Source organism: Typopeltis vanoorti, chromosome 12 (assembly GCF_054136105.1).
Source record: "Typopeltis vanoorti isolate ZY-2024b chromosome 12, IOZ_Tvanoo_1.0, whole genome shotgun sequence".
NCBI lineage: Eukaryota > Metazoa > Arthropoda > Arachnida > Uropygi > Thelyphonidae > Typopeltis > Typopeltis vanoorti.
This window is the reverse complement of record NC_143560.1, coordinates 98,346,172-98,367,459: the sequence shown is the minus strand read 5'-3', so window position 1 is coordinate 98,367,459 and position 21,288 is coordinate 98,346,172. Positions and strand designations below refer to the sequence as shown.

Genomic DNA, 21,288 nt, shown 5'->3' with positions numbered 1-21,288 from the left:
GGACACAATTCCTGATTCGATCATTGCTACAAACTCAGTCCATTTATTTCTGATACTCCATACATTAGTATACAAGCAAAACAATTCTCCACTCTTTGAGATCATCCCAAGAACACAATCACTCCTTACGCTCTCTCCTATAGTGCACTTCTTTGTTCTGACCATCTTAGTTTCCCTGATCTGACTCTGATTTTCATTCACATTATCATCCCTACCATTTTGCACTGCATCACTCTACCCTACTATAATCACTTCCTCACCTTTGTATCCATCTTCTTCCTGTCTATTCACAACCTGCCTCTCAACCTCTCTCTGACTCTTAGCACTCTCTGTCTGACACAATTCAGCCATCATTTCATTTGGTACCATTGCTCTCCTCCTCAGTTCACTGTTGTCATATTTGGGTAACAAACTAATCACTTTCCCAATCACCCTGTTATTCTTTCACCTCTTGCAACGACTTCTTCAAATCCCTTTCCACAATTTTTTGTCTCACTATCCAAGTTGTTTGTGTCTACCACTAATTCTGACGCCCATTCCTTCCTTCTGTGCAAAGCATCTGATATTTATTTTATTATACCACCTGTAAAACATCTTATGCACCTTACTTTTTACCACACTTTTAATGATTGAGTCACCACATAAAACAACTCTATCATCTTTAGATACCTGCTTCTTCTTATTAACCTCCTTGTCATTTATATCAGTTATTATCTTCTTTAAACGTAAAATTTCCTCTTCCGTACATTTAATCTGACTCTTCATTTTCATTAACTCTTGCCTAAGCTCTTCCACGTTACTTCTATTATTATCGTCACAAGCACTTTCATCTTTCTTGGTAACACCATTTCCATTTTTGGAATGTCCTAACCTTTCATGCACTTCTCACATACTATAATACGTTTTTATCATTTAATTGAACACTCCGTAAATCTGTAATATTTTTTTGGATACATATACATAAAATAATTATCACATCGCATCCACTGTGAAAAGTCCAGGAAAAAACTATCTCTGAGTTGAGACCATCCATATTGCTGGTGTACGCTTCTTAACCACTGCCATTATTTTTTTTTATTAAGAAAACATGATTTAGAATTCTTCCATTAGTGTTAATTCCATAGTTTTCGTCTGATATATTCCCAAAGACTTCTAATGAAGTAGAAAACAACATAGGTAATATCAAATCTTGTTGCCTCACTTCTCGCGCAATGCCAAATTCCTTTCCCTGATATTCTAACTTTATACTGGCTGTTGATTTCTGATATATTTTACTAGGATGGATTGTTGTTTTAAGCTGTTTTTTATTTGTGATTTATATAAAGAATTAAACACTGTATACATAATAGACATAAAAAATTAAAAATTTATATAAAGAATTAAATTTGATAAAGGCTTTATCAAATTTCTATTTTCTATAAATCTGCAGAAATATGATGTTCATTTACTTTTTTTTCTCCATTACTTGAGTAATAGTGTGGATATCATCTGTTGTAGAGAATTTGTTCTAAATTTAGGTTGCTTGTTCATATAGTTGCATCATCGAAAAATCTTTTTTCTGTTTAATAGGATATAAAAATTTTGTATAATTGCAATAATAAATTGAGTGGTGTATGTATAATCTCTGATGCCCTTTTTATATCAGAAGATAATCATTGATTTATGTCATTTGTGTAGAATTTTTTCTATAGTTCAAATAGAAACACTGAATATGTTTATTGAACATGTCCAACATTCCCTTACAAATCTGTGAATCTCCCTGATTCTAGATGTTCTGTTAATATATGATCTTCTTCAGGATTTTTATTATTCTTTGAGGACTTTCCATATTTCTCCTATTACAATTGATGGTTCATTATCTACTTCATCTAAATTTAGTAAAGAATTTCTGTTTCTTTGCCTTTGGTATATATATATGTATATTTTTTTTTTTTTTTCAGATGTTGTTAGTAATGATTTTCTTAAACCCTTAACTTTGACAATAATAGAAGCTGCTATTTCCACCATTCTCTTGGATAAATCTGATTTATTTGTAATTCTTTCAACTTTTCTTTCATTATTTCCTCAAACTTTTCATCTTCACCTTCTATTGTGAAATTTTTTTCATTATCATTTACATTTTCTCTTGATGTTTATTTTTATTCTTACTCTCACTAGCCTGTGATCGTTATCATAATTAAACAGGCCAATGGCAGATGCATCTTCTAATATTCCCATGTTATTCATCATAAAATAATAATTTTTGTTAAAACTTCTCCATTTGGTGATCTCCACACCAATTGACTTATTTAACTTCAGAAAACCAGGTAATAGGTAATACTTTCTTTAAAGTATTACCTGGCTCTCTGCAAACTTAGTAAGTGTATGTTCTCTCATTTCTTTGGCCCATGCTTTTTGCACACCTAAAGCACTTTCTCTCTGTTGTTTCTTGTCACACTTTACAATTAGTCTTCCACTATAATTTTCCGATGAGTATTATCTCTGAGAGTGTTATACAGATCCTCATACAAATTGCCAGTTTCATTCATCTGACTGGAGGGTAGGTGCATCTATTTGTATTACACCCAATCCAATTGCATATTGATTTTCAATCTAAGAGTTATTCTGGTTGAAAGGCTTATACCAAGGATGGCCAACCTATGGCGCTGAGAGTTTATTTTTCACTTGGTTAGACTATAATAAGTTTAGTTTAATCCTTTATCCAAGTGTGAGCAAACAAAGTTTGCACCTGAAAGTATCTTCAGGACTGGGGTAAGGTAGTACAACACCGGGCAACTCATTGCAAAGGTGGAGAAAGCTCTCATCACCTATCTCAGTATCTCCCATAATGCAAAGCACATCTCCTTGTGAATATGTGTAATGCTATACATTAAGGCAAGAGCCTTAATGCATAGCATTACACATATTCTTTACACATATACACATATTACACATATTGGTCTAGGGCAGTGATGGCGAACCTATGACACGTGTGTCAACACTGACACACTTGAGGGTTTCAGGTGACACACCTTGGATGTTGAAAGATATTGGTATTCTGATGAAAAAACTGCAATAAATAGCATAAGATTGCTCTCAGTTAAGGCGAAGGTAGGCTTCGGTTCATTGAAAGAATTATATTTTATAGTTAGCCTATTTCTATTTTATTTTGTAACTAGCCTATAAACAATGAGCGTTTTAAGTTTACGTTTTCTTTCTTATCATTATAATTTATAATAATGATAATGTATAACAATTATAATCTTTCTTATCATTATAATTTCTGCATAGTCATATGATATTATAAAAACTTATAAAAATTATTATCAATATTATATGATACAAACTTATAAATACGTGCTTTATATATTATAAACTTAAAGTTTTCATTTGACTTCTGTGTAAAATTCGTTCATGCATGGATTCCAAGTCTCTCGACTGAGTAACACAAGTTCTAAACTTATTTAAAACCACTTTAATATAAAATATAATTCGCAGCATTAAATATTGAATTTATCTGAGTAAATAATGAAAACATTTTTATAGTTGCAATAAATTCAGTAAATTTTGTTAAATAATGCAAATAGTAACAAATTATGATGACATCGCAACAAAACCTACTACATAGCTGCTATTTAGTAGCATGATAGAGAGTAAAACGTAACAAGGTTGCTACGAACATACCGGTAATAAATCTAGTAACCCTACTGAAAGAAGTAGTGGTAGTCTTGTATGGTCTGCCACTTAAGTAATTTGAGTTCTTAGTAATTGTTAGTTCTTATTAATTATTACTGCTGTATATAATTGTGCTCTTTTTTAATTTGTGAACCCTTTTACAATGGCAACTAACACTAATAAAAAACTAAAATTATCACAGAAAGGAAGTGGAAGAAATTTCCAAGATGCCTGGACTGAACAATATGGTGTTATTGATAGAGGCAATAAAGTTCTCTGTAAATTGTGTGGTGAGCTATCTGTGAGTAGAATCTGGAATGTAAGAAGACATTTTGAAATTAAGCACAAATGGCTCCTAGAAAAAACTTTTGAAGAACACAAAGAATACATATTGCAACATCTAAAACTGGCAGAATCGCAATCAGGGACTCGAATTAAATTTGTTTCAGGACCTTCAAATTTAGTAGCCGCAAGTTACAGTATTTCACATACTATTGTTGAACATGGGAAACCACTTAGTGATGGTGATTATATTAAAGAAGCTTTCGTAAAGTGTGCACCATTTTTATTTGAGGACTTTCATAATAAGGAAGCTATTGTGAAGCGCATGAAAGAGTTAACATTAAGCAGGAATACTATTAAAGACAGAGTTATATCAATGAATGCTAGTATAGAAAATCAGATACAACAAGACTTGAACTCATGCCATTGTTTTTCCATTTGTCTCGACGAAACTACTACAGATATTACGTCATCAGCTCGATTGGCTATTTATTGCAAGACATGTTCACGGTGATTCTATGCATGAGGAATTGATAAAGTTAGAAAATTTACCTCAAAACACGCCAGGTAAAGACATATGCAACTGTGTTGTTAAAGTGTTCCGTGAGAAACAGATTTATCGAAAATATTTTCAATTACAACTGATGGTGCACCTAATATGGTTGGCCATAATATCGGTTTTATCAAACAATTTACAGAATATGTTTGTCATCCCCTGGTTTGTTTCCATTGTATTATACATCAGGTGCGAAATCAGGCTTAAAGGATTTGGATGATGTGATGAGAATTGTGACAAAGATAACTAATTTTATTGCTGCCAAGGCTTTAAACAAACGAGAATTTAATTCACTTTTAAGTGAAGTTGAATCAGTGTACAGTGGTCTATTAATGTACAATAATATTTGATGGTTAAGTCGTGACCAAGTACTTGGAGCGGTTTGTTGAATGTTTAAATGAAATTAAATTATATATTCCTCAAGGGCTCACTTTAGTGAGTACGGGCATGGCAAACCTGAGGTACCAGATGCTCGACCATTCCTTACTTCATGTAATATATTCTGTTATATTATTCTGTAGACTGGTCCCTCCTTTCTTTGCTTCTTTCTCCTCTCCTTGCTCCCTCCCCCTGATGCTATTAGAGTATTCGAGGGCTAGGGGTGAGTCTTTCCTATCTTGCTAAGTCATTTCGTCTTATGTAGCCACTGAAGGAGGCAAGCTAGCCTCAATAGATGCTGGTCCCAAGCCCGGATAAATGAGAGGGTTGATGTCAGGAAGGGCATCCAGTCGTAAAACTTCAATGCCAGCTCAAACTACGATATGAGTCAAAGAGAAAATGATATAAGGGCTAGGGCATATCCCTTAAGCGACGCGCAGACACATCGCCCTACAGCTGCGAGAAGTGGACGAGGGCTACCGCATCAAAGGCGGGTGCGGTTAAAGAAGCGAGCCCAGCAGGTGGAGTTGCGAGTGGGAACACTGAATGTTGGAAGCATGACTGGAAGGAGAAGAGAGATGGCAGACATGATGAGGAAGAGGAAGTTGGACATTTTATATGTGTAGGAGACAAGGTGGAAGGGGGAAAAGGCAAAGGAACTGGGAGATGGATATAAATTGTTCTACTCTGGAGCGAATAACGAGGGAAGAAATGGTGTAGGAATTGTGGTGTGTGGCAGAATGAAGGGTGAAGTACTGGAAGTGGGTAGAAGAAACGACAGGATCATGCGAATGAAATTGGGTCTTGGAGAAGAGTGGGTGGTTGTATTATGTGTATATGCCCCGCAAGTTGGTTGTACAGCAGAGAAGAAAGATGAGTTCTGGAACGTGTTAGATGAAGAAATGAGGGAAATGGAAGAAAACGAGATGGCGATTGTCGGAGGAGACTTGAACGGACACATAGGAAGACAGAATAGAGACTGTGAAAGGGTGCATGGTGGCCACGGAGTGGGAATGATGAACCAGGAAGGAGAGAGGATGGTGGACTTTGCAGTAGCATTTGATCTGGCAATTGTGAACTCGTTTTTCTACAAGAGGGAAGAACATTTGATAACATTTAGGAGTGGTAACAACAGTTCACAAATTGACTACATTTTGACTAGAAGAAAACATCTTAAGGTTGTGACAAATTGTAAAGTAATTCCAACAGATCAAGTAGCACGGCAACACCGACTGCTGTGTGCAGACTTTAAAATAAGATCGAAGATAAGAACCTCTGGATGCCATGGGATGAAGACAATTAAGTGGTTTCGCTTAAAAGAGGAGAGTGTGAGGAATCGTCTTAGGGAGAGGGTGTTAGAGAGGATTTCGGATGGACTGGAAAGTGTACAAGATTGGCGGAAACATAATTCAAAAGTAATCCTGAGCTGTGCAATCGAGGTGCTTGGTGAGACATCTGGAAAGATTAGGGAGCAGAAGGAGGGTTGGTGGTAGAATAATAATGTACAAGTGGCAGTGACAGCTAAGAGGAAGGCAAAGCAGAAGTGGGATGAGTCGAGAGTGGAAGAGGACAGAGAGGTGTACAGAGAGAGAAAGCAAGAAGCCAAGAGAATTGTGGTACAGGTGAAGGCCATGGCATATCAAGATCTGTATGATCAATTAGAAACAAAGGAAGGACAGAGGAAAATTTACCAACTAGCGAAATGTAGAAATAAAGCAGCAAAGGACATCTTACATGTGAGGCAGATCAAAGATGCTGAAGGAAGAGTATTATGGAGGGATGTGGACATAAGAAACAGATGGAAAATATACTTTGAGGGACTTTCGAATGAGGAAAATGGAAGAACTCACAGAGGAGATGGGCAGCCTTCTGAGGGGATGGTGCAGAACATCAGTAGAGTGGAAGTGACGGAGGCCATGAAGAGGATGAGGAATGGAAAATCGATGGGCCCTGACAGAATTCCAGTGGAGGCATGGAATGCACTGGGAGAAGAGGGAATTGACCTGCTGTGGGACCTGTTCATGAAAGTTTGCCAACAGGAAAATATACCTGAGGAATGGAGGGAGAGTACTCTTGTCCCCATCTACAAGGGTAAAGGGGATGCACAAGACTGTAAAAATTACAGAGGAATAAAGTTGATGTCCCACACAATGAAAATCCTAGAAAGGGTTCTTGATGGTAGATTGAGGAAGGAGGTGGAGATTGCAAAGGAACAATTTGGCTTCATGCCTGGTAGATCAACAACAGATGCTATCTTTGGGTTACGGCAGATGATGGAAAAGTATCGAGAGAAACAAAGGGAGCTACATCTGGCATTTATTGATCTGGAGAAAGCATACGATAAAGTGCCAAGGCAAGAACTCCAGATCTGTCTCCTGTCCACCGCCCACTGTGTTGCACAGTGGGTGGCGGACAGGAGACAGATCTGGAGCTGGAAGGAAATGTCATCAGGAAGGTGAGAGACTTTAGATACTTAGGTTCAACAATGGAAGAAGATGGAGGAGCTGAGAAGGAAGTGGGATGCAGGATACAAGCGGGTTGGAGGAACTGGAGGGAGATGGCTGGAGTGTTATGCGATAAGAGGGTGCCGATCAATCTGAAAGGCAAAATCTATAGGACAGTAGTGAGGCCAGCTATGACATATGCTATAGAAACTGTGGCCCTGAGGAAAAATAATATCAGCAGGATGGAAGTAGCAGAGATGAGAATGCTTATGTGGATGTGCGGTGTGACCAGAAAGGATCATCTGAGAAATGACTATTTAAGGGGAACAGTGAAAGTTACGAACTTAGGAGCGAAAATACAGGAGGCAAGGTTGAGATGGTTTGGTCATGTGATGAGGAGGGAGGACAAATATGTGGGAAGAAGGGTCATGCAGATGGATGTGCAAGGAAGGCGAAAGTGTGGGTGGCCAAAGAAGAAATGGAGGGAGATGGTAGAAGAGGACTTGAGGATGAAGAAGTTGGATGTGGTGACAGCCCAAGACAGGAAGGTGTGGAGGAGACTCATTATAAACAGTAACCCCACTTAAGTGGGAGAAGCTGCAGAAGAAGAAGAAATTATATTTAAATACAAAGGGCATGGAGCACGAATTTTCTTAGTTGAACGATTCTGCTTGGCTCAGTAAGCTGATGTTTTTCACAGATTTTTCATTGCACCTGAATGAGCTTAATATAAAATTGCAAGGTTTCGGAAAATCTGTCGATATGATGTTTGGCATGATCAAGAGCTTTGAGAATAAACTCAAAATATTTCAACATGATTTAGATAGTAACAATTTTAAGTATTTCCCAAGAGTGAAAATTTTTTTATTTAACGAAACCAGCCCCAAAAATCGTGAACAACTTATCAACCAATCTATTGAAGTTCTAAAGTCACTAACTGAGCAGTTTTCTTCTAGATTTGAGCAATTTTGAATGTTGGAACAAACAATCCAATTTATAAAGTATCCTGATGAAACAGAATTCATGGATCTTTAATTAGATGACTTTGAGTGGTTGGATTTAAAAGATCTAGAAATGCAACTAGCCGACTTCCAGTGTAATCCTGTCTGGAAAAGAAAGTTTATTGCTCTTAGAAATGAATTAGAAGAACTTGAGTGGGAACATCTGCATGATACCACGTGTAAAAACTCAGACTGTGAAATTCTAAGCATGTCGAATAGCCTTCCCGAAAACTTTCATGCTCTTAAAATCTTTGCTAAAGCTCTTCTAACAATTTTCTCTTCTATATACTCTTGTGAAACTATTTTCTGCCTTAAATAATATCAAATCGAAAGGGAGAAATAGATTGAGCAATGATTTGGGCGCTGCCTGTGTAGCATTAAAATGTACATACTATAGCCCTTCTATAAAGCAACTTTCTACCAGTACTCAGCAACAGAAAAGTCATTAAATGTAAGTTTGTAATTTCACTTTATTAAATTAATTGTATAATATGAATTCATAAATTTTATATAATGTCCTATTAAATAAATAGCCTAATATGGTATGTATAAGTCACCATCTATGATTATGTAGTTAAATTTATAATGCATGTATGCAAGTGGCACATCAACAACGTCAATATTAAAAAAAAAGATGTTTGACACACCTAGGTAAAAAGGTTCGCCATCACTGGTCTTTGGTGGAGGGGATAAGAAAAGTTAATTTTTTGTGGTCTGTAAGTGGTTGTAAGGTCGTATTTCTTTAGGATTTTTGTTAATTTTTCGGAATATATGGAATGGTGATAGATCTTGTGTAATCTCTGCTTTGGAGGGGAGCGGGGGTGAGTTGTGGTTACAGGGTTTAATGTTTTGTGGGGATTGTAGTGTTGAACGTGGTCAAGTTCAGTAGTTAGGGCACTACTATCAGAACTGATTAATTTTGCCTTGTTATATAGCTTTTATAATCCCATATTATTGGGGGGGGGGGACTGTTGCTGGATGTATCTACCAATATGTGTGGGTTTTCTGTAAACGGAATTCCAGGAATCCATCAGGCTGGTATGTAATTAGTGTCTAGGAAGGGGGAAATTGCTGAGAACCCAGGCCATGTGGCCAAATGGAAAATGCATCATCAACAAAGCATAGCAAAAAAACTGTTTTTGCGAGGCAGAGTTTAAGGCTTTTTTTCTTCAAAGATGTACTTGAAGAATTTGACTAGGGATGGAAAGGTGGGGGAACCCTTGGCTGTCCCCTATATCTGTTTGTAGAATCTTCCTTGCCAAACAACATAGCCAGAGTTCTTGGTGAACTGAAACAAGGCTGAGATATCAGAAGGGAATATGGCTTGGATAAGGTCTAGAGCTCTGTTCTTCAGTCTGTGGTGTGGACTGGTGCTGGTTCGTGGAAATTTCCTGGTGGTCTGCCAAAAATTTCCTCCCAATCATATAGTGGCTACATGATTTGGGCACTACATTGTTGCAGGGTGAGCGGGATGCTGCATCGACAATGTAGCGCCCGAAGTATAGGCAAAATGCACAGCCATCGAATGCCAGTATTACGTCAGCTCGCCTGTTGATGAAACGTCACAAAAAAATTCTTATTTTATCGCATTCATTCGTATAGTGTTCTAATATTGTGTTGTGGTATTTCAGAAAACAAGTTATTTCTTTCGTAAAATTTGAAACCCTACAAAATGGAGACAAAAAAAGTCAAATAGCAAAACCTTTTTAACCTTCTTTAGTAGAAGGTTAAATACTTCGGAATGTGCAATACAAACCAAATAAAGAAAAGGAAACTTTGTTAGGCTTTTCAACAAGGACTATTTAAAGCTTGGTTTCATTGTAGCCCCTGGCAGTGAACTATTGCCACGGCCTTTGTATGTAGTATGTTCTGAAATTCTGTCAAATGATGCTATGAAACCTTCCAAACTTGCTCATCATTTGCATTCGAAGTAGAGATTTTATTGATAAGCCACTGGACTTTTTTCAAAGATTATATGACCAGTTGAAAAGTCAGAAAAATGAAATGAAAATGATGATGACTAGTAACAAGTCATTGCTTCAAGCATCTTATTTAGTTGCTCTTTGAATAGCTAAAACGAAAAAAAAGTTTACTATTGGTGAGGAGTTAGTAAAGCCTTGCATCTTAGATGTCGTACAAGAAATTTGGGGTCCTTAAGCCACTAAAAAACTGGAGGCTATATCGCTTTCAGACACCACCATTCAGAGGAGAATTACTGATATGGCCACCGATATTGAAAAGCAAGTTGTAGAGGATTTAAAGAAATCAAGATGTTGCGCAATTCATCTTGATGAATCAACTGACACGAGTAACCATGCTATATCCTACTTTGCTTCATGAGGTATAGTAAAGATGAAAACTTAAGGGAAGAACTTCTTTGTTGCTTTGACTTACCTGGATGGACCACTAGTCCAGATATGTAATGCTCTTGACGGGCATTTTCAAGCGCAGGGCTTAGACTGGAGAAAATACGTCGGAGTGTGTACGGACAGTGCTGTGAGCATGACTGGACGTCATCAGGAGTAGTTGCGAAAATAAAGGAAGTCGCACACCCAGAAGTTTTGTCCACTCACTGTATGATCCACCTGGAGCACCTAGCTGCAAAGAAGCTTTCTACTGAACTAAACACTGTGATGAATGACACGGTGAAGATCATTAATGAAATTTGTAGTCCGGCTCTGAACTCCAGGCTGTTCACGACACTGTGTGAGAGTATGGACTCGCACCACCAACATCTCCTTCTCCATGCAGAAGTGAGGTGGTTATAGAGAGGAAGGGTTCTTGTATGCCTTTACGAGCTGAGGGAAGAAGTAAAGCAGTTTATGCGAGAGCGAAAATCTGACCTAGTAGAGCCTTCGTATATGGCGGACATATTTAACTTTCTTAACGAACTTAATATTTCTCTTCAGGGATCTTGTACAAATATTTTTACACTGAGAAATAAAATCTATGCATTCAAAAAGAAGCTGGCTTTTTGGGAGAATTTTTGATTGCTGCTGATGTCAACAAAAAAAAGTCATAATCAACATAAATCAACATTTTAAGGGCGTTAACTGAAAACTTTAATAATTATTTCCCTGAAAATGAGGATCCTCGTAATGGTAACCTCTGGATTAATAATCCCTTCTTGGAAGATATAAAATCATGCGATCCAGAAAAAGAAAAGCTGATAGAGTTGTCTTCTGATGTCACTCTGGTGTCCAGACATAAAATGTAATCATTGTCTCAATTTTGGATATCACTTGAAAAAGAATATCCATCTCTGAGTTATAAAGCTATCAAATTGCTGGTCGTTTTTTCGACTTCCTTTTTGTGTGAAAAGACTTTTTCAGCCATGTCAGTAATAAAAACCAAACAGAGAAATCAAATGGATGTTATTACAGCACATAGTCTCTCAGAAACAACACTCCAGCCATGTATATAAAATTTTCTAACCTCTAAGCAGCAGCAGATGTTGCACTAGCTAAAAATTGTAATTTTATAACATTGGATTTAAAATAAAATACTATCTACATTGGTTTATGTTTCTATCTTAGCTCTCAGCCGGTCCACGAAATTTTTCTCTGGTCTGCAGGTGTAAAAAGGTTGAAGAACGCTGGTCTAGAGTGTCTTTGAGTGAGACATTCTTGAATAGAGAGGAGACATCAGAACTGGCCATTATATCAGCGTGTTGGAGTGTGAGGTTTTCTATACTGGCTTCAAAGTGGGCTGAGTTTTTTTATGTGTAAGTAAAGGAGTGTTGCCAGTATATTGTGAGAGCACTTTGGCTAAATATTTGGCTAATTTGTATGTGAGAGGATCAGTGCCATCCACAGTGGGATGTAATGGCACATTTTGTTTATGGATTTTTTTTTTTTTTTTTTTTTTTTTTTTTTTTTTTTTTTTTTTGGTAGGCCATATATCTGGGGGGGGGGGGGGTATGGGTCTAGAGTTAAACAGATTTAGTTTATTGGTGATTTCCACAGGCCAAGAGCCTTTATAGTTCTTAGACTATGCAGGTAAGTTACTAGTTGTTTAATAATATAATATAATATAATTTTTGAATAAGGGTCTCGTGCATGTAAGAGAAAACTGAATATAAATTATTACTCCTATATATTTTGCTCAGTGTCATGAGCCTTCTTTCAAGGAGAAGCAAAAAGAATGCCTCAAGGGCTCACTTTAGTGAGTATGGGCATGACAAACCTGAGGTACCTGATGCTGGATCATGTCTTACTTAATGTAATATACATCTGTTATATTATCTGTAGACTGGTTCCTCTCTCCCCCCCTTTTTTTTTTTCTTTCCTTCTTCCTCCTCCCCAATGCTATTAGAGTATTCGAGGGCTAGGGGTGAATCTTTCCTATTTTGCTATTTCATCTTATGTGGAAAGGGCCTCTGCAACCCTACCACTTTCTTCTTGCAGTGACTTCACTCCAAAATGCTAATATGGTTGTGCCACATCTCATGCTGCATCGGCTGTCACGCAGAATAATCAGAGCTATGTTCAGGGCTTAGGCAGAGGGCCCTGTTTGAGAAGTATATTAGTCTCCATCAAAAGTCAGTGATACTGTGAATGAGCAACACAGAAGGTATAAGATTAATCTTAGAAGGGAATTTTCCATAGGCATAGGGAATGTTTGGGATCTACAGATGGGTACTCTTGATATTGTCTGGAGATGGATAGGTATAAAATTGACATTCTGGGAATTACAGACCAGATGGAATGGAGAAGTTCACTTCAAAAGACACGATGGTAAGCTTGTTATTTACTCAGGTGGTGACTCAAAACATCATGGGGTAGCTGTGATACTGAAACAGCTCAGGCAAGAAGCCTTCTTGGCTATAACCCCATTAATGATCGGATACTTTCTATTAGACTTAAGGTTCAGCCTACCAATGTATCAATTGTGGTAGTTTATGCACCCTACACAGATAGGCCTGAAGAAGAGAGTAAGGAATTCTATGAAAACTTACAAACTGTTTTTGACTGCCTACCAACGAGAGACATACTTTACATCTTAGGGGGTGCTTAAATGCAAAAGTGGGAAAGAATATGAGAGTCAGGCTGGAGTGTGGCATGTTTCGTCTGGGTGAACATAACACCCATTGTGAAAACCCGTTGGAATTTGCCCATGCTAACAGATTAGTTATTACTAAGACTCAAAAGAAGGCGGTTGGAAAAAAAAGAGACAGAGGGACTGAAGAATGCAAGGGATCACATAGAGAAGTCAGAAGAGCCATCAAGCAGGACAAAGGAAAGTTCTATACTAATAAATGTGAAGAAATAGAGTTCCAGATGAGGATGCACAATTATAAAAGGATGTTTTATTTTGTTCATGACTTAAAGCACAAGTTTAAGCCTAAATTGAATGTCATCAAAGACAGGAATGGAGCATTACTAACAGAAGAGTTGAAAATCAAAAACAGATGGAAAGAATACTTTGAAGAACTGTACAGCAGAGTGGATTAAAAAAATGTGGAGCCCTCTCACCAGAAAAATTTTGATTTGGAACCTCTTCCACTTAGGCATGAAGTTGAAAGAGCAGTTTAGCAGCAATAAGGCCCCAGGTGCAGATGAAATCCCAGCAGAGTTAATTAAGGCCACATGGGATGGAGGGATAAGAGTGTTTCATAGATTAATTACAAGGATATGGGAGACAGGATCATGGCCTAGAGACTGGAAGAAGTCGGTTTTTATACCATTACATAAGAAAGGTGATATGGAGGAGTGCAAGAATTATAGAACTATTAGTTTAATATCTCATCATCATCAGTTGCCTCAGTCTTGGGACTGGTAGCTCAGCAGCAATTTCCTCCATTCCGCTCTGTCACTGGTTTTCTTCTTAACCTCCTCCTGGTAACTCCTCAAACCCATGCTGTCTTTGACTTGGTCAAGAAAGCTTTTCCTTGGTCTGCCTCTTCTTCTTTTCCCCTCTATTTTGCCTTCAGTTATTCTTTTCACAAGTCCATCATGTCGAAGTATATGTCCAAACCACCTATCCCTTCTAATTTTGATCGATTTAATTCTTTTTTTTTTTTCTGTTCATTTTATTTTGTTCATGCTGCGCCAGCACCACATTTCAAAAGCCTCCAATCTTCTTACATCTTCTCTGCCTAGAATCCAGGTTTCGCATCCATACAGTGCAATGCTCCATATCAATGTCTTTACTAATTTTTTTTTCAACTGTAGGTTGAGGTTTCCAGTTAAAATGCTTTTCATCTTAGAGAATTGGGCTTTTGCATTGTTTATTCTTGATCTTATGTCTTCTCTTGTTCTGCCATCTTCTGTTATGAGGCTTCCTAAATCTTCTCTCTATTATTGTTCTTAAACAGAGTATTGCCTCTCTTGTTCCTTTATTCTTAATATCACATGCAAGCAAAATTTTATTGAAGATCATGCTAAATAGGATTGTGGCCAAAGTTGAGGCAGAGATGCCCTAGGAACAAGCAGGTTTTAATAAGGGTAAGGGCACTAGAGACCAGATCCTTTGCCTTAGACAGATCATAGAAAAATATAAAGAATTCAGACTCCCTCTGGTAATGTGTTTCTTAGACTACTCTAAAGCTTTTGACTGTGTTGAGTATGTGAAACTGTGGGAAGTAATGAAAAAAATGGGTTTTCCTCAACACGCTATCAGGTCGATAGCCAACTTGTATAGGGAGCAAGAAGCCATGGTAAGAACATGTGTTGGATTGACTTCACTGGCTTCAAGTTGGAAAAAGGCAAGGATATTTACTTTCTCTTCACTTGTTTAGTATGTATGCAAAGGATATCACGCATGAAGCATTGGATGAGCTCAGGACAGGAATTAGGATAGGAGGTAGATCAGTCAGTAATCTGAGGTATGCTGATGATACAGTACTCCTTTGTAATGACATGGAAGAACTAGGACTAATTCTTGACAAAGTTAACAAGATCAGTAATAACAGAGGACTTCAACTCGATCATGGCAAGACAAAGATTATGGTTCTCAAAGGAAATACAAACAGAGAAGCTCTTGAGAAACAAGTGTACCTTAATGGAGAAAGAATTGAAGAAGTCAATAAGTTTGAGTACCTGGGATCCATTATTAATGTGAAGAATTGCTGTTCAGAAGACATCAGAGAAAGGTTAGGAATGGCTAAAACAACAGTCAGAGACCTGTCTAAAATCTGGAAGGATGGATCTATCTCCATGGGAACAAAGTTGAGGATTTTGGATGCAGTTGTTTTTCCAACAGCGACTTATGGATGCAAGACTTGGTATCTTAAGAAGTCACATAAGAAACAGATATCTGCTTTTGGGATGTGGTGTTACAGAAGGCTGTTGAGGATATCATATACTGAAAGGCATACAAATGAATGGGTGTTAGAAAATATCAGTAGAACTTTATGGCTCCTTAAGGATATTGACAGAAGAAAGTTAAAATATTTTAGACACATAGAAAGGATGGAAGGGGACTTCTCAGAACAGTAATAGAAGGTAAAGTTCCTGGAAAAAGAGGAAAGGGTAGAACATCAATGAGATGGATGGATGGTGTGTGTGTGTGTGTGTGTGTGTGTGTGTGTGTGTGTGTGTGTGTGTGTGTGTGTGTGTGTGTGTGTGTGTGTGTGTGTGTGTGGAATGACTGATCTTCAGAGAGTTGAGGCTGCCAGAAAAGCAAACAACAGTACTACATGGCGAAGCCTGGTGTGGCACATCGCCGAGCATTGGAGTGACAATATGGCATCTATAGATGCCCAGTGAACATAGAGAGAGAAACAAATTTAAATTCTGCATATAAGAACAAGTCACACAGCATGCATATAATATGTCTTGGCTGCAGCTGTACAATTAAACATCTGTTCCCATGTCTGTAGAGTTGAGAGAGGTGGAATTGATGTATAATTAATTTAAAAAAAATAGAAATATAAAGAATTAACAGCAGTCACCTCTCAAAACTTGAAATAGGCATACAGTCTGTCCAATTATGATTAGGTCAGTAGCATAGGGCTTCAGACGATTCAAAGATAGACAGTCAAATTTGAACCTACTGTAGTGTAGCATCTTTGTCCGGTTACATTGAACTATCTAGTATCTATGGTATAAGAAGCAAAGCCTGAACCTTCAGAATCCAAAACTCATATAATCTTGAGGGCCTTCAATTCTAATACAACAGAATGGTCAGTCTGTGAAAGTAGCAAAGATAGCAAGAACAAGGTATTTGATAAACACCAGGCGAGGTTAGAGGTGATAAAAAAGATAACTTCTGGACTGGTTTGAAGATGGTATACAAATTATATCTGTGAAGGGTCCCTGCTATTTGCTCACATGTGCCTTTAAAGTAGGGTATGTTGATAATGAAATGGATATAGGGAATAGTAATAGTATTAATGTAGTCTGTTTTTGTAGAGAGGGATGTGAGAAAAAACTAATTTGTTAATATTTTTAGCATGTAACCATTGGATAGGATGGTCAAACAAATAAGTAGAGTTCAGCTGATAGGGAAGCATAAGTTGAACAGAAGTTAGATGCTTTGTTGACAAGGGTGTTGATAATACCATACTGTTGAGATAGGAATGGTGGAAAGTTTATGTATGCATACCAACCACTGAATTAGAAACTATTATTTGATGCCATCTACTTTAGCCCGAATTACACAGGTGGTTTGGCATAGATTCCACAAGGTGTATACATATGTGTGTGTGTGTGTATATATATATATTGGGTTGGCAAATAAGTTCATTCGGTTTATGCGTTAGTACGAGTTTACACCACTTCGCCTGTTGCTATTGTTGCACTACCGCGCAACGCTATTGCGCAGTTGAAAGGTGACATTTCACATAACCTTTCAGTGAATTTTTGTTTGGCCTACTTCAGTTGTGTATGTGTAACATATTTTTAGAAATGGAAGGAAATAACGTACATTACCGGCATATTTTGCCTTTTTATTTCAAAAAAGGCAAATGAGCTGTGGAGGCCCATACAAAAATATGCAGCGTATATGGGGATGGTGCCTTAACAGAATGCGTATGTCAAAAGTGGTTTGCCAAATTCTGTTCTGGAGATTTCGACATCAGTGATGCGCCTCGCAACGGTCGCCCCGACCGAGGTTGATTCGAGTGTTGTGAAGGATATTGTTGACTATGAGGTGTTACCATCAGGCAGAACGATTGATTCAACTGTCTATTGCTCACAGTTAACACTATTGGCCCATTGCAATTAGCACAAAACGTCTTAAATTGGCAAATCGGAAAGCAGTTGTCTTTCACCACAACAACGGCAGATCCCACACATCGTTAACAACCCGGAGTAAATTGTTAAGTCTTGGCTGGGATGTTTTGCTGCATCCTCCGTATTCACCGGACTTGGCACCTTCCAATTACCACTTATTCCGATCATTGCAGAACGTTCGCTAATGAGGAGGCTGTCAAAAGACACCTGGATCAGTTTTTCATGAGTAAACTTCAGAAGTTTTATGAATGCAGCATAATGAAGTTGGTGGGCAGATGGCAAGAGGGTCAATATATAACTGACTAGTATGCATTATATATATTAAATAAAATGTGTTTCATTCCACTCTGAAAAACCGAACGGACTTATTTGCCAACCCTATATACACACACACACACACACACACACACACACACACACACCATATTTGCCAGCATATAAGATGCACATTTTTCCTTTGAAAATAGGTCTGAAAAACAGGGTGCATCTTATATGCTGATATTCAGTTTTTTATTACTTTCATTTTTGGAAATTTTCTCTGTTCCGATTTACACGATTTCTTTTTTGCTTCCTTGCGGTGTGTGAGAGCATTCCAGTTACATAGAGTTCAGTGGATGCCCATGTGCTGTCATAGACGATCACAGCTGTATTCCTGTTTGTTTAAAATTGTTGACGCGGTTGTTGTGAACGGTGATAAATTTCTGCCATTAAATTTTCTCTAAATTTCTTGAAAAATTATGGCTGAAAAATGTCGGCATTGCTACAGTATTGCATACAAGCTACGTGTGATTGCGTATGCTAAAGAAAATGGAAGCAGGACTGCAGAGCGGCATTTTGGGCTACCCCCAACTGAGAAAATGATAAGAACTTGACGGAATCAGGAAGAGGATCTAAAAAAAGCAACTCCCAATAAACATAATCTATGACGTGGAACTGCAAAATGGCCAGAATTTGAGACAGAACTGAATACTTGGATTTTAGACCACAGAAAAGCAGGACTTTCAGTGTCTACAAATTGAATTTCATCGATTCGTCATTAACTCAAGGAAATGAGAAAATTTTGAACTTGTGCAAATAGGAAACATGGATGAGGTTCTGCTGACTTTTGATGTGCCCTCAAACAAAACTGTAGATTCCAAGGGCACAAAAAGTGTTAGTGTTAAAACTTCTGGGCATGAAAAAACTCACTACACGGTTGTTTTATCCTGCTGTGCTGATGGGATAAAATTGCCACCATTATTGATTTTTAAAAGGAAGACGCTACCCAAAGGAAAAAACTACTTAAAGGAGTGTTTGTACATGTTCACGCAAAAGGATGGATGGATGGAGGAGGAATAAAGTTATGGATACATAAAATTTGGTCTAGGTGCCCTGTAGGACTGTGGAAGAAGCCTGCCCTGTTGGTATGGGATCAGTTTCGTTCTCACAGAACAGCTGTTAAAAACTCAGTTAGCTGTAATTCCAGGAGGTCTAACTAGTATGCTTCAACCTTTAGATGTCTGTATTAATAAACTATTTAAAGGGATTTATGAAGGGGAAGTAGAACAGCTGGATGCAGTCTTCAGATTTTGAGGTCATGCTATCAGGAAGAAGGAAGAGGCCTAGCATTTTGCAAGTTTGTGAGTGGGTCAAAGCTTCATGGGATGCTGCGAAAACTGAGACAGTGGTTAAATCATTTAAGAAGTGTGGCATTAGTAATGCACTGGATCGTATAGAGGACAATTTGTTGTATGAGGACTCAGATTCTGGTTTAGTTTCAATTGTCTCTTCATTTAGCTCTGGAGATGAATTTCTGGGTTTTGACGAAGAAGATTAAAGATGGGATTCTTTCCTAGTTAGATTAGGTATTTGTTGAAAGTAGACCTACTTATTACTTTATATTTGAAATACTGTAAACTGATTATAATCAGTGATAAAGTTTTTTTCCTAAAAAATGTGTACAAAAAAGGGGGTGCGTCTTCTTATAGGCCAGTACATCTTATATGCCCAAAATATGGTATATTATTTTATTTATTTATTTTTGAATAGCAACTTCACACATGTAAGAGAAAACTAAATATAATTTATTTTTCCTGTTATTTCATGAGCTCCCTTCATGGAGAAGACAGAAAAACTGGAAACAACATTTCAATTCTGAATACAAGAACGAGGCATACAGCATGCATATAATATCACATATCTCAGTCGCAGCTGGCTGTCCTGTAGGAGGAAACATTACTAGAGATCAGACAATTCGGAATAGATGTATAAGTAATTTAAAAATAATAAATGAATAAAAATATAAAAAAATTATAAACAATTAACAGCAGTTTATTTCCCAAAACTTAGAAATAGGCACACAGTCTGTTTGATTTAAGATTAGGACAGTGACATATGGCTTCACATGATTAAAAAAAATGATGATCAAATTTGAACCTGCTGTAGTTGTAGCATCTTTGTATGGTTCCGGTGAACTCTGTGTCTAGTGTTGATGACATGAGAAGTAAGGCCAGAATAATCAGAATCCAAAAATCTTATCTAATCCTGATGTTCAGTGATTCTAATAGTAGCAGAACGGCCAGTCTGTCCTAAGTAGCAAAGATAAGAACAGGGTATTTTATAAACACCAGGCAAGGACAGAGGTGATAATATATCTTTAATAGGTGATAAGAAAGATGACAACTTCTGGGCTGGTTTGAAGGTGGTGTAAAAATTCTGCGAAGGGTTTCTGCTATTTACTCAGATGGGCCTTTAAAGTAGGGTATGCTGATCCTTTTAACATCAGATTACAATCTGGAAGAGGGATAATAATTATCAAATATTTTGTATCGACTCATTGTATCCATTGAGTAATAGAGTAAGTTTTATTTTATTTAATTTTTTCTAATAGAAGAGACTCGAGAATAAATTGTGTATACTTGGTGCACAAGGCATTTGATAATACCTATTTTTTGCAAAAGATGAGGACATGAAGATGCGTGGATATGTCTGCCTGTAAAGGATGGCTTCCTATAAACAGAAAATTCAATATTACCAGCAGAGTTAAGATATATTAAAGTATCCAAAAAGGGGAGACTCTGTTAGATGTTAAAATGATCAAGGTTTTAATATTTCAATATAATGGCAATGTAACATTACTGAAATAGAAGAAGTATTAATTAAAATTATTATAATTAATAAGTGTTGCGAATTCTCAATCTGATGTTAAAAGGATCAGCATCTAATTATATGCAGCCTGATGGATCCTTAGCATTTTCTGTTTAGATACATCCACCAGTGGTCACATCATCCCTCCTGCCCTCCAACAATATGGGATTATAAAAACCTTATATAACAGGGTAAATCAGTTCTGATAGCATTGCCCTAATTACTGAACTTGAACACTTTCTTAGCCAATGGCTAAGAAAGTGTTGAGAATGTGGTCTGGGGCACATTTGAAAAATTAACAAAAATCCTAAAGAAATAAGACCTTACACCCACTTACAGACCACATAAAAAATTAGCATCACTTATCTGCTCTATCAAACATCAGCCACATTCCCCAGACCTATCAGGTCCCTTGCTGTTGCAAACTGTCCTATGGCCAAACAGGCAGGACAGTCAATATCGGAATTTCTGAACACATGAACTACATCTGTTTCCACCATTACAGCTGCTCTGGATTTGCTGACTATGCTTTGGATACTTACCAACCACAGGATATGCTAGAAGAAAGCCACACTTTTGCACTACAGTAAATACAAATATGAGAGGCTGTTTCTGGAATCAACAAATTTGGATGCATGAAATTGTGCCAAATTTGGGAAGCATTCATCCTT

At 37.4% G+C, this 21,288-nt stretch overlaps 2 protein-coding genes across 2 annotated transcripts in view; one reads left to right on the top strand and one right to left on the bottom strand.

Moving 5' to 3' along the window:
• Erk7 (Extracellularly regulated kinase 7) overlaps positions 1-21,288 on the top strand; it is a 193,545-nt gene that overhangs the window by 77,933 nt on the left and 94,324 nt on the right. The window lies entirely within an intron of this gene.
• The window catches only part of Elp3 (elongator complex protein 3), a 292,722-nt gene continuing 291,095 nt past the window's right edge, over positions 19,662-21,288 (bottom strand). The window contains exon 17 of the mRNA XM_090401875.1: positions 19,662-19,690. The gene's annotated coding sequence lies outside the window, so the exon portion shown is untranslated. The remainder of the gene's footprint in view (positions 19,691-21,288) is intronic.